The sequence below is a fragment of the Acomys minous genome (assembly GCF_964271855.1).
Source record: "Acomys minous genome assembly, chromosome: 16".
NCBI classification, from domain to species: domain Eukaryota; kingdom Metazoa; phylum Chordata; class Mammalia; order Rodentia; family Muridae; genus Acomys; species Acomys minous.
Window position 1 is genome coordinate 64,494,576 of NC_140498.1, and position 20,000 is coordinate 64,514,575.

General features: G+C 47.2%; 1 long non-coding RNA gene across 1 annotated transcript in view; it reads left to right on the forward strand.

The window, feature by feature from the left end:
- The window catches only part of LOC311586478, an 18,319-nt gene extending 2,936 nt beyond the window's left edge, over positions 1 to 15,383 (forward strand). The window contains exons 2-6 of the long non-coding RNA XR_014775539.1: positions 10,205 to 10,316; positions 12,633 to 12,712; positions 13,292 to 13,332; positions 14,271 to 14,653; positions 14,959 to 15,383. This is a non-coding gene — a long non-coding RNA (uncharacterized lncRNA). The remainder of the gene's footprint in view (positions 1 to 10,204; positions 10,317 to 12,632; positions 12,713 to 13,291; positions 13,333 to 14,270; positions 14,654 to 14,958) is intronic.
- Positions 15,384 to 20,000: the final 4,617 nt, after the last annotated feature.

The window sequence follows — 20,000 nt, forward strand, 5'->3', positions numbered from 1 at the left end:
CTGTGTGTGTCTCTCTGTGTGTGTCTGTGTGTATATATCTGTGTGTGTATGTCTCTGTGTGTGTCTCTGTGTGCATGTCTGTGTGTGTATATGTCTGTGTTTGTGTGTGTGTCTCTGTGTGTGTCTCCGTGTGTGTGTCTGTGTGTATGCCTGTGTGCGTGTCTCTGTATGTGTGTATGTATGTTTGTGTGTAGCTAGGAGGAAGACTTGTGGGAATCAGTTCTCTCTTTAATGATGTGTCTCCAGGGATTGGACTCATGTGCCCAGGAGTCCCAAATATTTGTATCTTCTTTCCAGAGCCCTAAAACTCACCAACAATCAATGTCCAGTGTATTGAGGTAGTTTTTTTTTTTCTTTTCAAGACAGGGTTTCTCTGTGTAGCCTTGGCTGTCCTGGACTCACTTTGTAGACCAGGCTGGCTTCGAACTCACAGAGATCCACCTGCCTCTGCCTCCCGAGTGCTCGGATTAAAGGCGTGCGCCACCATGCCTGGCAAGTTTTCTAATATCTCTATGTCTGCTGTGTGTGTGTGTGTGTGTGTGTGTGTGTGTGTGTGTGTGTACCTCAAGTTCACTGTTTTAGCTGATCTGTGGCCTAGCAGCAGGAATCCTATCTCCAGCTCCCCAGAGTTGTTATTACAAAGGCATGCCACCTTGCCTGCAGAGGGTGGGGTTCAGGTCCCCATGCTTGTCAGAGCATACAGTTTACCAGATGAACCATCTCCCCACCCCCAACACTCCCCTCATTTTAAGATAACAATAACAGCTGAAGGCACAGCCCACGCCTGAGTAAAACACTAGTTCATAAGCATACCCCGCCCCAAAGCTGCACCCAAGAACTAGAGGCTGATGTGTTACTGCAAGTCGCCCCACCCCCCAGTAATCCCACTGTTAGGTGTCTATTCTGTTCCGATGTTTCAGAGTTGTTAGGGCCGGAACCTGAGCCCTAAGAAGCTCTCAGCTCAGCCACCTGTCCTCAATACACCAATTAAACAGACAAGTAACACTGGGGGGGGAAAAAGAAAAGAAAGGGAGAGTCGTTCAACGTAGCCAAATTGGGGAGGGTAAACAAATAAAGAGACCCTGCAAGCCCTCCCCCACCCCCAAATCCATCTTCAGGGTCCTGACGCAAGGTTTAGGTTTAAACAAAGGGCAAGAGCTGTGTGTTGCTAAGCAGTCTTGGTCAAGGTGTGATCCAGCCCATCACTGACCCGGCACTGTCTCAGCTGCAGCTTCTTTTGCCTGGGGGACCGACAAGTCATCAGGGCCTGTGAGATCTCTTACTCGACAAGTTCGTCCTGTGGCTGGCATCAGAGTTCCAACCTTCTCCTCACTCCAGCATGAGACATCTTCCCAGCCACTCTAGAGCACTAGAGGGTCTTTTCTTTTTCTTCTTTTTCTTCTTCTTCTTCTTCTTCTTCTTCTTCTTCTTCTTCTTCTTCTTCTTCTTCTTCTTCTTCTTCTTCTTCTTCTTCTTCTTCTTCTTCTTCTTCTTCTTCTTCTTCTTCTTCTTCTTCTTTTTTGAGACAGGGCTTCTCTGTGTAGCCTTGGCTGTCCTGGACTTGCTTTATAAGACCAGGCTGGCCTCGAACTCACAGCGATCCACCTGTCTCTCCCTCCCGAGCGCTGGGATTACAGGCGTGCACCACTATGCCCGCCCATCTCCAGAGGGTCTTCCTGGAAAAACAGGCCAGCCACTCACACAGTGACCAGGAAGCAGAGATGACTGCAGCCTCAGGAACGGGTTGGCCTCAGGAAAGACCTGGAAAGAGAGATGCGCTGCTTTTCGCTAAAACCAACGTCGGATCTCAGAGTGGTTCTGCTGCCACCTCTCCACTCCGGGAGAAGCTCAGGCCTCCGCTTCCTCTAGCTTCCAGAAGGGTCCCTGTGTGCGGGCGGCAGCCTCCTGCCTGGCGTCTCTGCCCCCACGTGCCCCTCCTCACTGCAATCCCAGGAGCTCCTCTGCGCTCTGCGTGCTCCTGCGTGACACTCTCCCACGCTCTCTCTGCCTCTCAGATCTTGTCCATCAGAGCCTCGATTCCACCCCCAACCCCGCCCGACCCTGCGTCCCCCAGATAGGTGGCAAGATCTCTCCCTACCTTCCTGCTGCAGCTCAGTGTCTTCTCACCCTTCCCCCACATCTTCTGCTACAGCTGTAAATGAGGGCTTGGGTGGGGGTGGGGGTGGGGGTTTACATTTTAAAAGAAATCCATCTGGGGAATCCCTTTCTCTATTACTAGGCACTACGGGGTTTCCTAGCCACCCCGGGACTTAGAATTATTTTATTTAATTAAAAAAATTAAATTGCATTTATTTATTTGTTCTTTCGTTTGTTTGTTTTGTGGTGTGACACGAGAAGGGTTACAGGACAACTTAAGAGAATTGGTTTTCTTCTTCTTCTTCTACAATATGGGTCCCAGGGACCAAACTCAGGCTCGGTGGCAAGCATCTCAGTGGTCCTTAATGCTGGACGTTTTTAATTTTTTTCTTTTTCTTTTTTTTATTGAAAAATAAAACCATATTACATCACGTTTTTAATTTTTAAATGATATGTATCTATGTGGAGTTTGAGCGAGGATGTGAGTGAGTCAGAGTCTCTCAATAGTAGCGTAGCGTTGGCTGACCTGGAACCTGCTAAGTAGACCAGGCTGGCCTCCGACTGCCTCTGCCTCCTGAGAGCAATCCCATCTTTTTTTTTTTTTTATGTGGATGCTGTTGTTCAGAACTCAGGTCCTCCTCATGTTTGCACAGTAATCGCCCTTAACCTCTGACTCATGATGTAGCCTCTTGGGCAAGGTCTCTTTTTTTAAATTTAAATAATTTATTCAGATTACATGCTGATTGTTATCCCCCTCAGTTGTACCTTCCCCTTTCCCCCTCCCTCCCTCTTTCATCCTATCCCCCCCCCCCCAGGCCTGTGACAAAAGGGGACCTCATCCCCCACCATATGACCACAGCCTATCAGATCTCATCCAGATAGCCAGCTTCCCCTTCCTCTGAGTGCCACCAGGCCTCCCCACCCAGGGGAAGTGGTCAAATAGGGGGCTCCAGAGCTCAGGTCAGAGTCAGTCCCCCTTCTCCCCACAACTGTGGAGAATGCAGGGTCTCTTTTTAACGATAAACTGGGACAACCGGGTACCCCAGGTCCATTCTCTTGCCTTTGTTGCCATCCTCTCCGCCATCTCCTCCTGGACCACCTCCCTCATTAATAAGTGCTTCTAACTGGTTACCCAAGGCCTGTATTTCATGTCATAACTTCTCTCTGGTCAGAAGAGGGGAAAAAAATTCCAGCCCGTGAGTCCCATACACCGACGTCTAGTGAGTTTTATTTGCTGCTTGGTTCACTGCATCAAACCGATTATATCACTGATCAGTTGGATGTGGTGGCACCCGCCTTGACATCCCAGCACTGCATAGGGCAGGAAGATCACAATTTGTGACCAGACTGGGCTATCGAGTGAGACCTTGTCTTTAAAAAGCACACCGAGGCTGGGGAGAAAGCTTAGTCAGTAGGCTGCTTACCACGTAAACCCAAGGACCAGAATTCAATCTCTAGCATCCACATAAAAGCCAGGCTCAAGGGGTAGAAAGGCAGGCAGAGCTCTGTGAGTTGGAGGCCAGCCTGGTCTACATGGTGAGTTCTGTGAGAGCCTCTGTCTCAAAAAAAATAAGGACAGGCTGGTGAGATGGCTCGGTGAGTAAAGACCTCTGTCGCCAAGTCAGACAGCCTGGATTCGATTCCCTGGACCCACATCGTGCACTCTAGAAAGTTGTCCTCTGACCTCCCCCCCCCTCACCAATGCACCCCCTACCATAAATTAAAAAAAAAAAATGTAAAGACCAACAATGAAAAACTTGACCAATGACATCTAAGTGGCCTACAGGGATAATGTTTATCTTCCTAAAGGCACCTCAGGAAAGGATCTTTAAAATACACACTATGCAGCTGGGCACAGTGGTGCACACTTGTAATCCCAGCACTGTGGGAGGCAAAGGCAGGCAGATCTCTGTGAGTCTGAGGTCAGCCTGCTCTACGGAGTGAGTCCAGGACAGGCAAGGCTACACAGAGAAACCTTGTCTTGAAAAAACAAAAACAAAAACAACAAAAACCACACTATGCTCATTTAGAGTCTCATACCTTGTCAGACTACTTTCACATTCCATTCCAGGGGAGAAATGCCTTGACAGAAATTAATAAACTGGGTTATGTCATAATATTTTTACTTCATTTAAAAAAAACGTTTATTAAATGAGGAGCTTTGCTTCATCTTCAGGCCTTGTTGTAAGTGACATCCTTTGCGGCCCTTGACTTAGAAGGACCCAGGACCACATATGCAGCTATTAGGATGGCTACAAACAACTGCCTCTCCTAGGCGCCTTCACCCAGGCTTCGTGTGGAGATTTTCCAAGATCTCCTTTCTCTCATGCTTGCACTTTCATTTAGAGTTTGGGTGCTGGGGAGATGGTTTGGTGGTTTAGATCACGTGCCTCTCTCATAGAGAGCCTGGGTTCGATTTCTAGCACCCATATATTGGATGGCTCACAACTACCAGTCACTCCAGCTCCAGGGTATCTGATGACCTATTTGGGTCTCCAGAGGCACTTGCACTCACATGCACACATACATGCATACCGGCCTCATACATACGTGCAATTGAAAATTAAAGAAAAATAAGCCTTTAAAAAACCCACTGAAGTTCATACTCATCCTTCATCTTAATAAATCCACAAGCATCGCCTTGCTCTGGCTTGCTTGGGAAATTCTTTTCTGCAGTACGGCCTGGGATCTGGCTGTGCCGGTTAGCTTTATGTCAAGTTGACGCAAACTGGAATTCCTGGGAAGAAGGAATCTTTTTTTTTTTTTTTGGTTTTTCGAGTCAGGGTCTCTTTGTAGCCTTGGCTGTTCTGGACTCACTTTGTAGACCAGGCTGGCCTCGAACTCACAGCGATCCGCCCAACTCTGCCTCCCGAGTGCTGGGATTAAAGGCGTGCGCCACCACGCCCGGCGGAAGAAGGAATCTTAGTTGAGAAAATGTCCCCATAAGATTTGCCTGTCAGTAGGTATGCTGTGTATTTTCTTGATTAATTGGTGTGGGTGGGCCCAGCTCACTGAGGGTGGGTGATGCCACTCCTAGGCAGATGATCCTGGATGGTGTAAAGAAAGCAGGCTGAGCAAACCATGTGGAGCAAGCCAGTAAGCAGCACTCCTCCATGGCCTCTGCATCGGTTCCTGCCTTCGGGTCCCTGCCTTGAGTTCTTGTCTTGACTTCCTTCAGTGATGGAGGGTTGAAAGCTGAAGCAAACTCCTTTCTTCCCAAGTTGTTTTTGGTCCTGGTGTTTTATCACAGCAATAGGAATCCCAATTAAGACACTGGCTTGCTGGGTGTGGTGGCACACGCCTTTAATCCCAGCACTTGGGAGGCAGAGGCAGGTGAATCCTTGTGAGTTTGAGGCCAGCCTGGTCTACAAAGTGAGTCCAGGACACCCAAGGCTATCACAGAGAGACCCTGTCTTGAAAAACAAACACAAACACAAACACAAACAAACAAACAAACAAACAAACAAAACACCCCAACAAAACACTGGTTTTACCCAAGTGAAGTTCCCTAAAGGGGGAAAGGCACTTCCAGGGTTGCTGGCTGTGGTGTAAACCTGTATTCCCCGCCCCCCACCCCCCCCACCCCAGCTACCATTATATGCTCCTATGATGGATGAGGCTCTGAAGGCACCTTTTGCAAGGACACTAATCCTGTTCATGAGGCTCTACCCTTATGAGCTAATCTCTTCCCAAAGCCAAGTTCTTTCTCCCCTCTCCGTTCCCCTCCCCTCTCCTCCTCTGTCCCTTCCCCTCCCCTCCCCTTTTTTACTCTCCTTTCTCTTCCCCTCTCTTCTTCTCTATTCTTCCTTTCTACTTTCTACTCCACCCCCCCCCTCTCACCTCTCCCTTTCTCCTTTGTGTGTATGTGTAGGTGAGAGGCCAATGTCAAACTTCTACTGCTTTCTACACTATTTTTTGAGGCAGAGTCTTTCACTCGGAGCTTGCCACTCCATTAGACTAGAGAGCCCGTAGGATCCTCCTGTCTCCCCGGCTTTGGGGTTACATAAGCATGTGTTACCACTCCTGGCTTTTTATAGGGATGCACACGATCTAAACTCAGGCACCCAGGCTTGGTCAGCAAGCACCCTATCCACTGAACCAGATCCCTCCCTCCACCCCATCCCCCTCTCAGCCTTGTATATAGCCCAAACTAGCCTTGAACTATGTATGGATTTTCCTGCCTTGATCTCCCAAGTGCTTTGGTGTAGGTCCTTACGTCTTCAAGCTACCATCTTAGAGGACTCAGTTTCCTTCTGCGACTCTGGGGGCGCACACAAACAGTCAGGCCATGGCAGTGAGTTTATCAGACACAAATTGCCCCAGAACCTCATTCATTTTGTGCAGTAATTAAATAGAAGCTGTTTGAAAATATGATTATAGATTAGCCCATCAAAGCAAATTAAATCTTTGAAGAATAATGGCCTAATTAGCTTCTGAATTCTGCTATTTAAAATTTTTTTTTCCAAATGCCCTGATCAAGAAAATCCTAAGGCCCAACTGTAAAAGGCACCGACGTATTATTAATAGCGTGTGGCTGTGGATTCTGCAAAGGCAATGGGGCCTTGACATATCTGTCAAAAATAAGTCGGCTGGCCTGAATTGCTTCCTCCCTCCCTCTCTCCTTTCCTTCCTTCCTCCCAACCTACCTTCTTCAGCCCCTCAACTGTCAAGTGCTGAGACTATAGGCATGTGACACCACTCTTGGCACAAGGTCTTTTTTTTTTTTTTAAAGCATATGATCTTCCTTCCTCCTTTTCCTGAATGATGGGATTATTGGTGTGTACCACTACACCCAAAGCCTTCTGCCTGCCAGGCAATACCAGGTAAGCCACACTCACAGCCCCAAGCTCTTTGTTGTATAGGCATTTGTGTTATCAACTCTCCGTTCTAGCATCTTGGTCCAGCATCCTGGTTACCCCTCTCTCTTACACTCCTTGGAACCTGAGGACTCAGCCACTGGTCCTTTCATATCCTCAAAGTTGATGCTGCCTATTTGGCTTTTTCACAATTATCCCCTGGTTGACCTGAGAGATAAGGTGGCTGAGGTTCTAGAAGATTCCAGAACTCACGGACCTATCAGACTCATCTGTGTCTGAGCCCTGACTTTGCTGTGAACTCCAGGCCCTGTCTGCTCAGCTGTCAGAGGTCGAGGCTCACCCAGGAGCAGGGAGCCTGTTGTTCTTTGCAGTGGTTGGATCACCAAGCCTGCATCTTTTAAAAGATTATTTTATTTATTTATTTATTTATTCACTTTACATCCTCTCCTCCTGGTCCTACCCTCCCTCCCTCTTCTGTATTCCCCCTCTCTTCCTCCTCAGAAAAGGAGATTCTATATTCCTCCCAACACTCTCCGACACAGCACATTAAGTCACACCGGCCACTCTACCATGGTGGCCTGGCAAGGCAGCTCAACAGGGGGAAGTGATCATACCAGAAAGTCCTTGTCAGAGAGAGCCCCAGCTCCCCTTACTAGGGGACCCACATGAAGACCAAGCTGCCCATCAGGTACATCTGTGTACCTTAGATGTACTTAGATCCAGCCCATATATGGTCCTTGATTGAAAGCTAAAGCCTAAAGAGAACAGGCCACGCCTCCCTGCAACCATCCCCGGGACAGAGTTAAGCGGCTGTCTGTCCGACGGCTACCCGAAGCCCCCAAACATTTACGGTCCTAACCAGTACCTGGCTTTCCCCATGCTCTTTGTGGTGTATACTGTGTTGCACTGAATCACCTGATATAAAACTTCCCCACTACCCAAGGAAGATGATAAAAAGGTCAGCTCTTCCTTTGCTCTGAGGTTTGGTCTGGAACTGTTCAGGAGGGCTGCTTGGGAGAATGTTCTGCAGGTTGCTGTCCAAGGAGCCTCCTCTGACCTTCATATGCCTGCCCCTCAGGACACGTTTCTCTCTGTCTCTCTCCCTAACTCTCTTTCTCTTTTTTAAAAATTTATTTATTTATTTATTTATTTATTTATTTATTTATTTATTTATCTATTTATGATGTATGCAGTGCTCTGCCTGCATGAACACCTGCATGCCATATTACATTATACAGATAATTGTAGGTGCTGGGAATTGAACTCAGGACCTCTGAAAGAGCACTCAGTGCTCTTAGCCTCTAAGCCATCTCTCCAGCCCTCTCTCTCCCTAACTCTTATCATCACCCTTGAAAGCTCTTTTCCCAGCTTTAAAGAGAAGCTGCTCCCCCACCCCCACCCCTCTCAAATAAGCCCCTCCTTCCTTCTAAGGCCTCGCGCAGTGTCTCCCTGACTTCAGTCTATGCAAAGTGATCCGGTTAATTAAGGATGGACCCATGATTGGCAGAGGTGGTAAATCCCTGGCCGCCACACATTGCAAATGTGGAAGCCACGACCAACGGGCCGCCTGTCCCCAGACCTTGTGGAACCGCACGCAGGCTCTGGTCTCTGCTCGGGTGCGTCAGGCAAGGTGTGCGCTTCAGGGAACTGTCTGTAAAACCCTATACACGGACGACCACAAGTGGGCATTTTCCAGAAGCCTCCTAGATAACCCTGCTATTTCAAGGATTCTGTTCCTGTCGAGACTTAAACAACAAGGTCTGCCCCCTGCTCACGAGGTCTCCAGAACACACTGAAGTACGATTGCAGCAGAGCTGCCTTTGGGCTTGCTCACAGAGTGTGGGGTGAAGGGTTACTTACCGACAGCGGTGTGGGTGACTCGAAAGCAGCCACACTGCCAAGTCTTTACCCAGCATGCTCGAGGGTTCCCTGTGGCTTCGGAGAGCCCCCTTCAATCTCCTTCCTCTAGCTTCATACTCTTGCCCTCCCCGAGACCACAGAGCCCTGAAGCAAGCACAGTAAAGTACACTGTACAGAAGTGGCTAGGGGAGACTCAGGAGAGGGTCCTGCCGCCCTCCTCACCTCCACCTCCTCTGAGGGGAAGTTAACTCCACAGGCCAGACGGACTCTCACGGGCAAGAATTTGACGAGGATGGTGGCCGGTTTGTTCAGAGGACCACAGGCTGTCACACTTGGTCTGCTCTGACTCTAAGGGTGACTCTTGAGAACCCCCAACCAGGAAATCCTTTGATCCTCCCAACACCCTGAAATACATCTTCCCAAGGGGCAGCGGGAGCTGAGAAGACAATTTATTCATGTTCGCTACGGTTGAACTTTGCAGAATCTTGTGGGGGGTGGGGGTGGGGGGAGAAGATGGGCTGGCAGCCTGGGCTGCAAATGAAAACCAAACACATTCTAAATTATGATATGCACACACACACACACACACACAAAATCTAGGAAGCCAGGCTCTTTCATTGAGATGCTGAGGACCGGATGCTGTATCCATGGTAACACAGTTGCAGAAAAACAAGTGTTTTCCCTGCAACTGGCCAGCTCCTTAGACGAGGAGGCTCCCATTCCAGGACAGAGCACAAGTAGATTCTGGACCCCTGGCCGCCTTTTAATCTGCTTTGGTCCTATCTATTGATTTGTGCCTAGGAGGGGAGGAGAAACCATGTAATTTGAGAAATTCTCTGGATTCCTCCTTGTCATATTGCTGTAATTCTTAGAATGCTTGTAAACCAATTCTCACCCTCTCGTTTCTTTAATCTTTTTGATAAATGGGCTGTGTAATTACCCCCTCCTCTCAAGGAGTCCGGCAACAAAAACTCTACGCCTAGAAGATTAAAATAGTTGCTTTGTCATCAAATTAGCCAAAGGCAACAAAGAACACGATCAGGATGAATTCAGCTTTATGTTTAATTTACTCTCTATTGATTTTCATCAGTGTGATTTACGCTACTACCTCCGAGCTAATTCTTAGTTAAAAGGGAGACGTTAAAAGTTACACAAAGGGCTGCTGTCCAGAACAGTGGTAGACATCTTGCCTTACATGTATAAGGCCCTGGGCTCCATGCCCAGCACCACAAAAACAAAAAACCAGAGACTGATTTGGGGCCTGGAGAGATGGCTCAGCAGTTAAAGAGTGAGTACTCCGGGCTGGAGAGATGGCTCAGAGGTTAAGAGCATTGACTGCTCTCCTAAAGACCCTGAGTTCAATTCCTAGCAACCACAGGGTGGCTCACAGCTGTCTATAATGTGATCTGATGCCCTCTTCTGGCCTACAGGTGTATATGCAGACAGAGCTCTGTATACATAATAATAAATAAATAAATGAAGAAGAAGAGGAAGAGGAAGAGGAAGAGGAAGAAGAAGGACCTAACTTTATTGGGTATTCAGGTATTTTGCACTTATCTGCTGTTCCTACCAATGTATTTGAAAATGCTTTGATAATCCAGGTGTATAATGTGTACCTTTAATCCCAGCATGTAAAGCAGGCAGAACTCTGTGAGTTTGAGGTCAGCCTAATCTACATAGTGAGTTCAAGGACAGCCAGGCTACATAGTGAGATCCTGTCTTGGAAAAACAAAAAACAAAAAACAAAAAACAAAAAAACCCAAATAAACACCACAAAACCAAAACAGCAAGAGAGTTGCCTTGGCTTATGACTTCCTTTATTCTGTTCATATAAAGGGTCATCAGGTCGATACTTGGAATTTGGGGTAACCAGAGTCTGTGTTCCAATAGGTTTCTCTACTTACACAATAAACCAATTCAAGGCAGATCACGCAATACACTAAAAGGTTTATTGAAAGGCGGCTCTGGGCATGTGGAGGTCAATGACGTGGAGCTTTGGTGGTGATGTATCATTTAGAAGTTGGAATTGGGCCCATATATGGTCAAAACCGAGGCCCTGATCGGGTACTCTTGGGTAGGCTGAGGGAAACATGGAGGCGTGATGACATCCTAGCCTGGAGTTTTCTCCACTCGGGTGGGGTTGAGTGAAGGAGAGCAGATGGGGTTTCTTGGCTTGGGCAGGGGCGAGCAGGGATTCCAGACAACCATCTTCCTCTGTCATGGTCACTCATATTTGGCTCCAGAGTAAACTATCAGTTAGCCCCTGTGAAGTGAGGTGTGTGTGTGTGTGTGTGTGTGTGTGTGTGTGTGTGTGTGTGTGTGAACAAACTAGAAAGCTGAGTTTCCCCAGATGGATGGGAGCTGGGTCTTGCTTACTTCATCCAGTGCCTGGATCTCACTCTGGCCTCACTTTGGCTCCTTTGAGGGTAGGTTTTACAAGAGTATTAGGGTCAACACATGGGCTCCAGAAGCACTAGCAAGCTGGCCTCAGCCACCTTTCTCAAGATGCTGATCAAGGAGATAAGGGATAATGACAAGTAGAGGGAGAAGATTTATTCAATGTAGACACAATGGGAAGAGAGGCAGAAAGTCCAGTATCTGCACCCCAAGCCCGTCTTTGCATCCCTGAGTAAAGTTTAGGTTTAAATTCAGGATATAAGGTGACACAATTAGGCATTTCTGCTCACTGTGTGGTCTTGGTCCTTAATGATCCATCTCTGTCTATCAGGAGATCTGACACAAGTTTCTCTTTTTAGAGTATCTTAGCTCTTTTCAGTCTGGTTGTACGCACTTATGAGTTCCACTGAATACATGCAGATGAGGCACAAATCATAGTATATAGGACAAGCAGGGTTAATTACTGTAGTGGAAGTTTTGGTTTCTTTTTTAAAAAACTCATTTATGGGGCTGGAGAGATGGCTCAGAGGTTAAGAGCACTGGCTGCTCTTCCAGAGGTCCTGAGTTCAATTCCCAGCAACCACATGGTGGTTCACAACCATCTATAATGAGATCTGGTGCCCTCTTCTGGCCTGCAGCTGTACATGCAGGTACACATTGAGCAGAGCAATGTATAAATAATAAAATAAAATAAAATTAAATTAAATTTAAAAAAAGAAGTGGGACTTTGTACCTACTAGCTCCTTTGGGGAAAAAAAACCTCAGTTATGTTATGTAAACATGGTTTTGTTTTAAATTCAGATGTGGGATATGGGGCTGCTTTAGATTGTCCACAGCAGCTGACTATCTGCCCTGTGTGGGCTCTGAGGGGGGACAAGATCTTTGCCAGCTGCAGATAGTTTAGTTCTGGGGGACTCAGGGTGAGAATAAATAGCCCAGAGAGGGGCTTGGGAATCCGAGGAAGAAGAAGGCTACTTCTGCTCCCGCCACTGCTGCACCCCCCCCCCTGCACGCTCCAGTTTGCTGTTTGATGAGAAGTTGAAGATCTCCTGAACTGAAGACTGGGTTGCCCCCAAGGAACCTGACAACCCTAGCCAGCAGGAAGTAGTCTAAAGAGACATATGCTGCCCCTTCTCCCCGCTAGCCTTTCTCTCCTACCTGGTGTTGGGGGTGTTGGAAGTGATTGGGGTAGAGAAAGGAAGTAAGGCACAAGAACCCCCCAAAAAAGTAGATTTTTAAAAAAGATGCCAACGAATTGCAGTGTGGCAGGAGGCACTCTTATCGTGACAGTGGACAATGGGTAGAGGACACTGTGCTGACATACATGGTGAAGTTGGCTCCATACTATTTTCCTCCCTCCCTCTCTCTCTCTCTCTCTCTCTCTCTCTCTCTCTCTCTCTCTCTCTCCCTCCCTCCCTCCTTCCTTCCCTCCTCTTTCTCCTCCTTTTCTTCTTGAGGCAGAGTCTCCAGTATTCAGGATCACCATGAGACCTTGAACTTCTCATTCGTCCGCTCCTATGTCCCAAGCACTCGGCTTACAGGTGAGCACCAACACGCCTGGCTTATCTATCTGGTACTGGAAATCAGACTCAGGTCACCAGGCTCTGCGTCGGCAAGCTGCCTTATCCCTTGAGCCATCCCACCAGCCCATGCCTTAGCCTTCTGAGAGCTGGAATGACAAGGCGTGTGTCACCGTCTCTACTGGGCTACCGTGCTTCTAAAACTGAAGCAAAATGTTAGAGGCCCAGGAAAAGCGACTGTTGGCTGTGACAGGTGGAAAAAAGTTGTAGAAATGCAACAGGTACGAGTTTAGCTAACCATCTTCAAGGGTCGTGCTGCAGTGACTGGCCACCAGCCATATGTGTCAACCTCTGCTGCTGGTTGTCAATGTTAATGAGAGACCCAGGGTACTAAGGGTGCTGAGGGTGAGATGAAAATAGCCTCCCTGATTCTTTTCCTGGGGTTACTGTCACAAGCTATCACAAACTGGGTGGTTTAAACAGCAGAAATGTAATCTCTCACTGCTCTGGAGATTGGAAGCCAGCAGGGCCATGGAAGACCTCTAGGGGAGGTAGGTTGGAGGTCTCAGTCCTAATGAGATTCCTGTGATTGTTCTGTAGGCTTGGCACAATCTGGAATCCCCATGGTGTTGGCATTACAGGTGTGTATGTAGCCATGTTTGACTCTTAACATGGGTGCTAGGGACCCATTACTCACTGAGCCATCTCCCTGGCCCTCTTTCCTATTTTTTTCTTTTCTCCCCTTTTATATTTTTGTTTTCCCTCTCTTTCTTTTTTCCTTCTTGATTTGTAATTTTTTTTTTTGAGACAGGGTTTCTCTGTGTAGCCTTGGCTGTCCTGGAATCGCTTTGTAGACCAGGCTAGCCTCAAACTCACAGTGATCTGCCTGCCTCTGCCTCTCAAGTGCTGGGATTAAAGGCGTGTGCCATCAAGCCCAGTTTGTAATTTTTTTTTTGAGACAAGGTCTTAGTATGTAGCTGAGGCTGTAGGCTTACTATGTAACCTAGGTTACCCTTTAACTATTGATTCTTCTCCCTCTGCCTTCCCAGTAGTGGGCTTATAGGTGTACACCGCTGTCCTGGGGCCAGCCATGCCTTTAAACATGATGTATTTTAAGACCTCTGAGTTCCCCATCTTCCAAAGAAAACATGGGGAAGAAATCTCAATGAGCTTCGGTCTAGATCAGGTTGGCCATCGTAGGGGACTATCTTGATTGTCTTAGTTTATATGGAAAGATCCAACCTGAAAGTGAGTGGCCCTGGTTTTGGGCCCTAGAATGTATTAGAATAAAGAAAGCTAGCTGGGTGCTAGGCATGCACGCTTTCATTTATATCTCTTTACTCTTGACTGTGGATGGGATGTAACCAGCTGCTTGCAAGCTACCTCGACTTTCCCACAGCGATGGACTGCAACCTGGAGTTGTGATCTAAAATAAACTCTCCCATCCCCCCTCCACCCCCCAAATTGCATTTTGCCAGGGCTCAGAGAAATGGATTTGCTTGGGGTCATGTGATGAGTGAGAGGATGAGCTGAGATCTCAGCTCAGGACAGTAGCTACCTGATCCTACTCCCATCCCAGGGGCCAAAGCAACTTAAGGGAGGAAGGGTTGAATCTGGCTCACAGTTTGAGGGTACATGGTCCATCATGGTGAAGAAGTCCAAGTAGAAAGCAGTAGCCTGAAGCAGCTGGCCGTATAGCACCCACACTCAGGAAGCAGGAAGGGATGAGGGCAGGCTGCTGCTCAGCTCCCTTTCCCCATCTCATACAGCTCAGGATCTCCACTCCGAAAGTGGTCCTGCCAGCAATTAAGGTGGGTTTTCCCATTGGAATTAACAGGATATAAATGCAAGATAATTCCCCCACATCAACGGCCCATCGGCGGGATGATCCAGGATTCTGTCAGTTTAACAGCTAACGTTAGCCAGTGCATCACCTTACCAAGGCTGTGTCAGAGGTGGCAGGTGAGATGGAGGTGAGGGACCACTCAGATCCCAATACTCGGCTGGAAGGGTGCTTCTCTGACATGGGCAATGGTGGATCGTTCCCTTATCAACTGAAGGCCTTGATGAAAAGCTAAGTCAGTTCTAAATCTCCAAACAGGAGGAAATGGTGGGGTGTCACTTAGTCATTGGGGTTACTGCCTCTTCATCCATGGTCCAGTCCTCATGAGATTCGAGGAAGGATGGGCTGGCTCTGTGAGCTTGTGGACTGGGAACCATAATAAACATAACAAACAACTGTCCTTCTACCCACATTTGCTCAACAGGCAACCTCCATCCTACTTAACAACTTGTCCTCCCTCTCCTCCTGGGGAACAACAGCGGCAAAGGATGATTATTTCAGGAAGCGCCTCATCACCACGTGGTTGCCCCTCTCACCGGTTCTATTCGGATTGTTTGGCACGAGGCTTTGAATTGTTGGGTTTCATGCTAAATTCATTTCCCAGAAATGTCAAGCATCACCAAGGCCACTGGGAGTGGGATACACTGTTCTCTGTCCTTTGTTCTGAGTCTCTTCTTTTCATACACAAATGTGTTATTTCATCTGCTGGCGTGCAGACGCAAGGTACCTTGAACAGAAGAGCTGAGTGCCGGGCCCTGCCTACTCTCCCCACACAGCTGCCTCCTGTTTTTTTTTTTTTTTTTTTTTTTTTTTATCATCCCTTTGGAAATAAAATTGCTTACTATTTGATTCATAGAGAAGAGGGGCATCACTCAATGTTCTCTAGGCCTGATGAAATTGGGGATCCACAGCACTTTCCCTTTCTGGGTCTGGCCGAGATAGCTTGGACCCCAAACTCTAATCTTGAACGCTCCCTAGGCTTCTTGGACTTAAAAAGGGGTTCCTTGTCTTGAGTGGCACGAGCTTCCCCTAGCTTCTTAAGATTCTGTATTAGTTACTGAGTTTTGTAAATTAAAAAATTATTTACTCTTTGTGTGTGTGTGTGTGTGTGTGTGTAAGTGTACCACTGTGTGTAAGTGTGCCACTGTGTGTGTATGTAAGTGTGCCACTGTGTGTGTATGTAAGTGTATAAGTGTGCCATTCTGTGTAAGTATGCCACTGTGTGTGTATGTAAGTGTGCCACTGTGTGTGCATGTAAGTGTGCCAATGTGTGTGTATGTAAGTGTGCCACTGTGTGTGTAAGTGTGCCACTGTGTGTGTATGTAAGTGTATAAGTGTGCCATTCTGTGTAAGTATGCCACTGTGTGTGTATGTAAGTGTGCCACTGTGTGTGCATGTAAGTGTGCCAATGTGTGTGTATGTAAGTGTGCCACTGTGTGTGTGTAAGTGTGCCACTGTGTGCATGTGCTTTTACTTCTCCCCTTCCACTTTTATGTATATGTTAAGAATTGAACTCAGAAGCTGGGCATGATGGCGCCAGCACTCGGGAGGCAGAGGCCGGTGGATCGCTGTGAATTCAAGGCCAGCCTGGTCTACAAAGCTAGTCTAGGACAGCCAAGGCTACACAGAGAGAAACCCTGGCTTGAAAAACCAAAAAAAAAAAAAAAAAAAAAAAAAAAAAGTAGAATTGAACTCAGGCCACCACCAGACTTGTGAAACAAGCACCTTTATCCTGCTAAGCCATCCCGTTGGCCCCAGTTGCTTTCCTTGTTGCTTGTCGATCTGTCTGTGGTGGTTAATCTTATTTCTCAGCTTGCTGGGATTTAGAGTCACCCCGGAAACAAGGCTTGGGTTTGTCTGTGAGGGATTGTCTAGAGGACGTTCCCTGAGGTGGGAACACCCACCCTCAGCGTGCGTGGCACCCTTCCACAAGTTGGGGTCCAGGACCGAATAAAGAGAAGAAAATGAACTGAGCACTGGCATCCATTCCTCTCTTCTCACTGATGGTAAATGCCACTGTCATACTCCTAACCAAACCCTCATTTCCACCTGGGGCCATGATGAACTGTATTATCTGTGAACATAAGCCATAATAAAGCCTGCCTTCCTTAAGTCGCATATGTCACGTATTTGGTTGCCGCCATAAGAATAGTAACTGATGCCTCACAGGAACCACTTAAAGGAGGAAGGGTTTATTTTGGCTCACAGTTTCAGAGGGTTCCAATCCATCAAAGTCATGGCTGTTGGGGCAGCTGAGTATGTGTTTGAGGTAGCTTGTAGTCAAGTTTGTTAGCACAGAAAGCAAAGAGCTCAGATTAGTGCTGGTAGTCGATACAACCTTCAAGGATCACTCCCTGAGATCTACTATTACTGGGTAGACAGTACGTCTTAAAGTTGCCTCAAACAGCGCCACCTGCTGGGGAGCCAGCATTCATGCGCCTATGAGGGACATTTCGAAGCAGAAAGAACTCCAACATTTGCTGATTCAGCGCACAGATTGATGCTTCCCGAGTAACCTATTGAAGCAAAAGCCCGTGAAGAGTCGAACAGTTGGGGGACATTATTGATTGGCTCAGGGGGGCTGTAACTTTAATGATCACATCAACGAGAAAGTGTTAAGCTGCTGGCATTTAAAAAAACAAAATCGGTTGTGTCCTTGTGGCAATGGTTATTTTTTTCTCCTTGGTTTCATTTTTTTTTTCTTCTCCTCTAAGTTTGTCCTTCTTCCAAGATTGGAAGATGTAGTGTCAGATATGTCCCCTGGGGCCATGCATTGGCAAGCTGGGGAAGTCACCATGATAGAGAATAGATTGAAAAATGCCTGGTAGGTGACCCACTGGAAGCAGAATCAGCCCAGTTGGTATTCATGAGAATTGAAATGCTTAAAACTACAGTATATAATAATAATGAAACCCTAACCATGTATTAATGTTTCACATTTATTAATAATTAAGCTTTCTTTCTTTCTTTTTTTTTAAACTAGGAATTGAAACCGGGCATTGTACATACTAGGGGTGTGCTATACTATTGAGTCCCCCAGAACCACAATGTGACACATTTATGCCATTTAAGATAAATGGTAGTGACAGCAGCAACAAACAGAACAGCAAGTGTCTTCTAAGGAACAGCTCCCATGGAGGTAAGGGAAGAAAAGAAGTGTCAAGGCAGAGTAGGAAGGTTAACGCGGTGTCTGTAGAGCCTTGAGAGGAGGTGGGTCATGAGTTTGGGCCATAGCACTAACCTGTAGCTCATTTTTTTTTGGTCTTTTTGAGACAGGGTTTCTCTGTGTGGACTTGGCTGTCCTAGACTCGCTCTGTAGACCAGGCTGGCCTCGAACTCACAGCGATCCGCCTGCCTTTGCCTCCCGAGTGCTGGGAATAAAGGCGTGCGCCACCACGCCCGGCTCCTGTAGCTCATTTTTAAGACATGAAGCAGAAGTTTCATTGGGCCAGCCATGGTGGTGCACACTTATCATAGCAGCACTGAGGAGGTTGAGGCAGAGTTTGAAATCAGCTGTTCTTGAAATGAACCAATCAAAAGGCCAATTATATAAGAGTGGCAACAACAGCAGCAACAACAACAAAAATTTTCCAGGACTTATATGATATAAATTGTTACCAGACTTGAGTCCCCTGGGTTGAGGGGACATCAGACCTCTGTCATGACTTACTTTAACTGTCAACTTGAGGCCACTTAGACTTACCTGAGAGGAGAGCCCCAGTTGAGGAATGGCCAAGGTCAGATTGGCCTGCAGGAATGTCTGTTGGGGCATTGTCTGGATTGCTAATCGTTACAGGAGAACCCAGCCCACTGTGGGCAGCACCACTCCCTAGACAGACAGTCCTGAGCTACATCAGACAGGAGGAATCAGGATGAAAGCCAGCTAATGAGGAGTAGCACGGATGTGTTAGTTTCTCTCAGCTCGTGACCGTAGATGTGATGTGACTAGAACTGGTGCCTTTGTTTCTCTTCAAAGAAACCTGTAATTTTTTTTTTAATTTCATGAAAAAAAGTTTCACAACATACTCATAGCTGGTCTGGAATTTACTATATAGACCAAGCTGGCCTTGAATTCCCAGAGATCCTTTTGCCTCTGTCTCTCAAGTGACAGGATTTACAAGCACGCATAAGTTCCTGAATGAACATGGAATTGTAAGCCAGAGAGACCTTTCCCTCTCCTGTGTTGGTTTTGGTCCGTGTGCCTTATCACAGTAACAGAAGTAACACCGGAACAAATGCTCAGCTGACCTTGGGTGATTCACCCATTCATTCAAAGCAGCACTGATTGAGTACCTACCATGGCCGAGGTACGCAAAGTAATGAGGCTCAAGAGGAATCTATTTCTTCAAACTCGAGATAATTACTTAAAATTGTCTTCTATGGGCTTATGGTATCAACTCATACACAGTTCAGTTCATGTACTTATTCTCCTAATAATTTTCAGGCACTTCCACTCCAACGCTGTGGAGTTAATTTGTTTGTTCGTTTTATGTTTTTTGAGACACGAGTTCTCTTCTTAGCCTTTGGCTGTCCTGAACTCTCTTTGTAGATCACGCTGCCCTCAAATTTCCAGAGAGCCACCTGTCTCTGCCTCCCCAAGTGCTGGGATTATAGGCATGTGCCACCGCTCCCAGCTTGAGTTAGTTTTTAAGGGCTCAGCCGTTAAAGGCTAGGCTCACAACCAAACATTTTTTTTAAAAGTTATTTTTGCTTTTTATCACACACATATGTGTATGTCTTTGTGTGGGCTGGTGAATGTGGTTGTAGGACGCCAGAAAAGGGCACTGGGATCCTCTGGAGCTAGAGTTGCAGATGGTTGTGAGCCACCTCCTGTAGGTGCCGAGAATCTAAGTCAGGTCCTCTACAAGAGTAGCCTGTGCTCTTAACTGCTAAAAGCCACGGGATTAACTCCAGCCACGTGGAATTAATTTTCTGACAGAAAAGTGAAAAGGTAAAGTTAGAGAGGTACCTGATTCTGGGAATGTGGAGATAACTCAGTTGGCAAAGGCTTTGTTGTGCTGAGCTGGGGGTGGGGGGGTGGGGGGGGAGGGAAAGAAAGCCAGGAGTGCTTGGCATGTGTTTGTAATCCAAGTGCTGGAGAGGGAGAGATGGGAGGAGCCCTGGGTCTTCCTGACCACCTAGCCTAGTCAAACTGATGAGCTTCAGGCCAGGGAGAGACAGTATCTCAAAAACCAAGGTGGGTGGTGTCCTGAGAAATGACACCTGAGATAGAGATCGGGCCTCCACACACACAAATGCGAACATGCGCATCCTACCTGCATCTACTAGTGCGCGCGCGCACACACACACACACACACACACACACACAGCAGGTATACCTGATTCTTTCCCAATGCCTATTGGTTCTTGATTTCATTATTTTATTTTATTATTTTGTTTAATTGCTTTTGAGACAGGGTTTCTCTACATAGCCTGGGCTGTCCTGGAACTCACTGTATAGCCCAG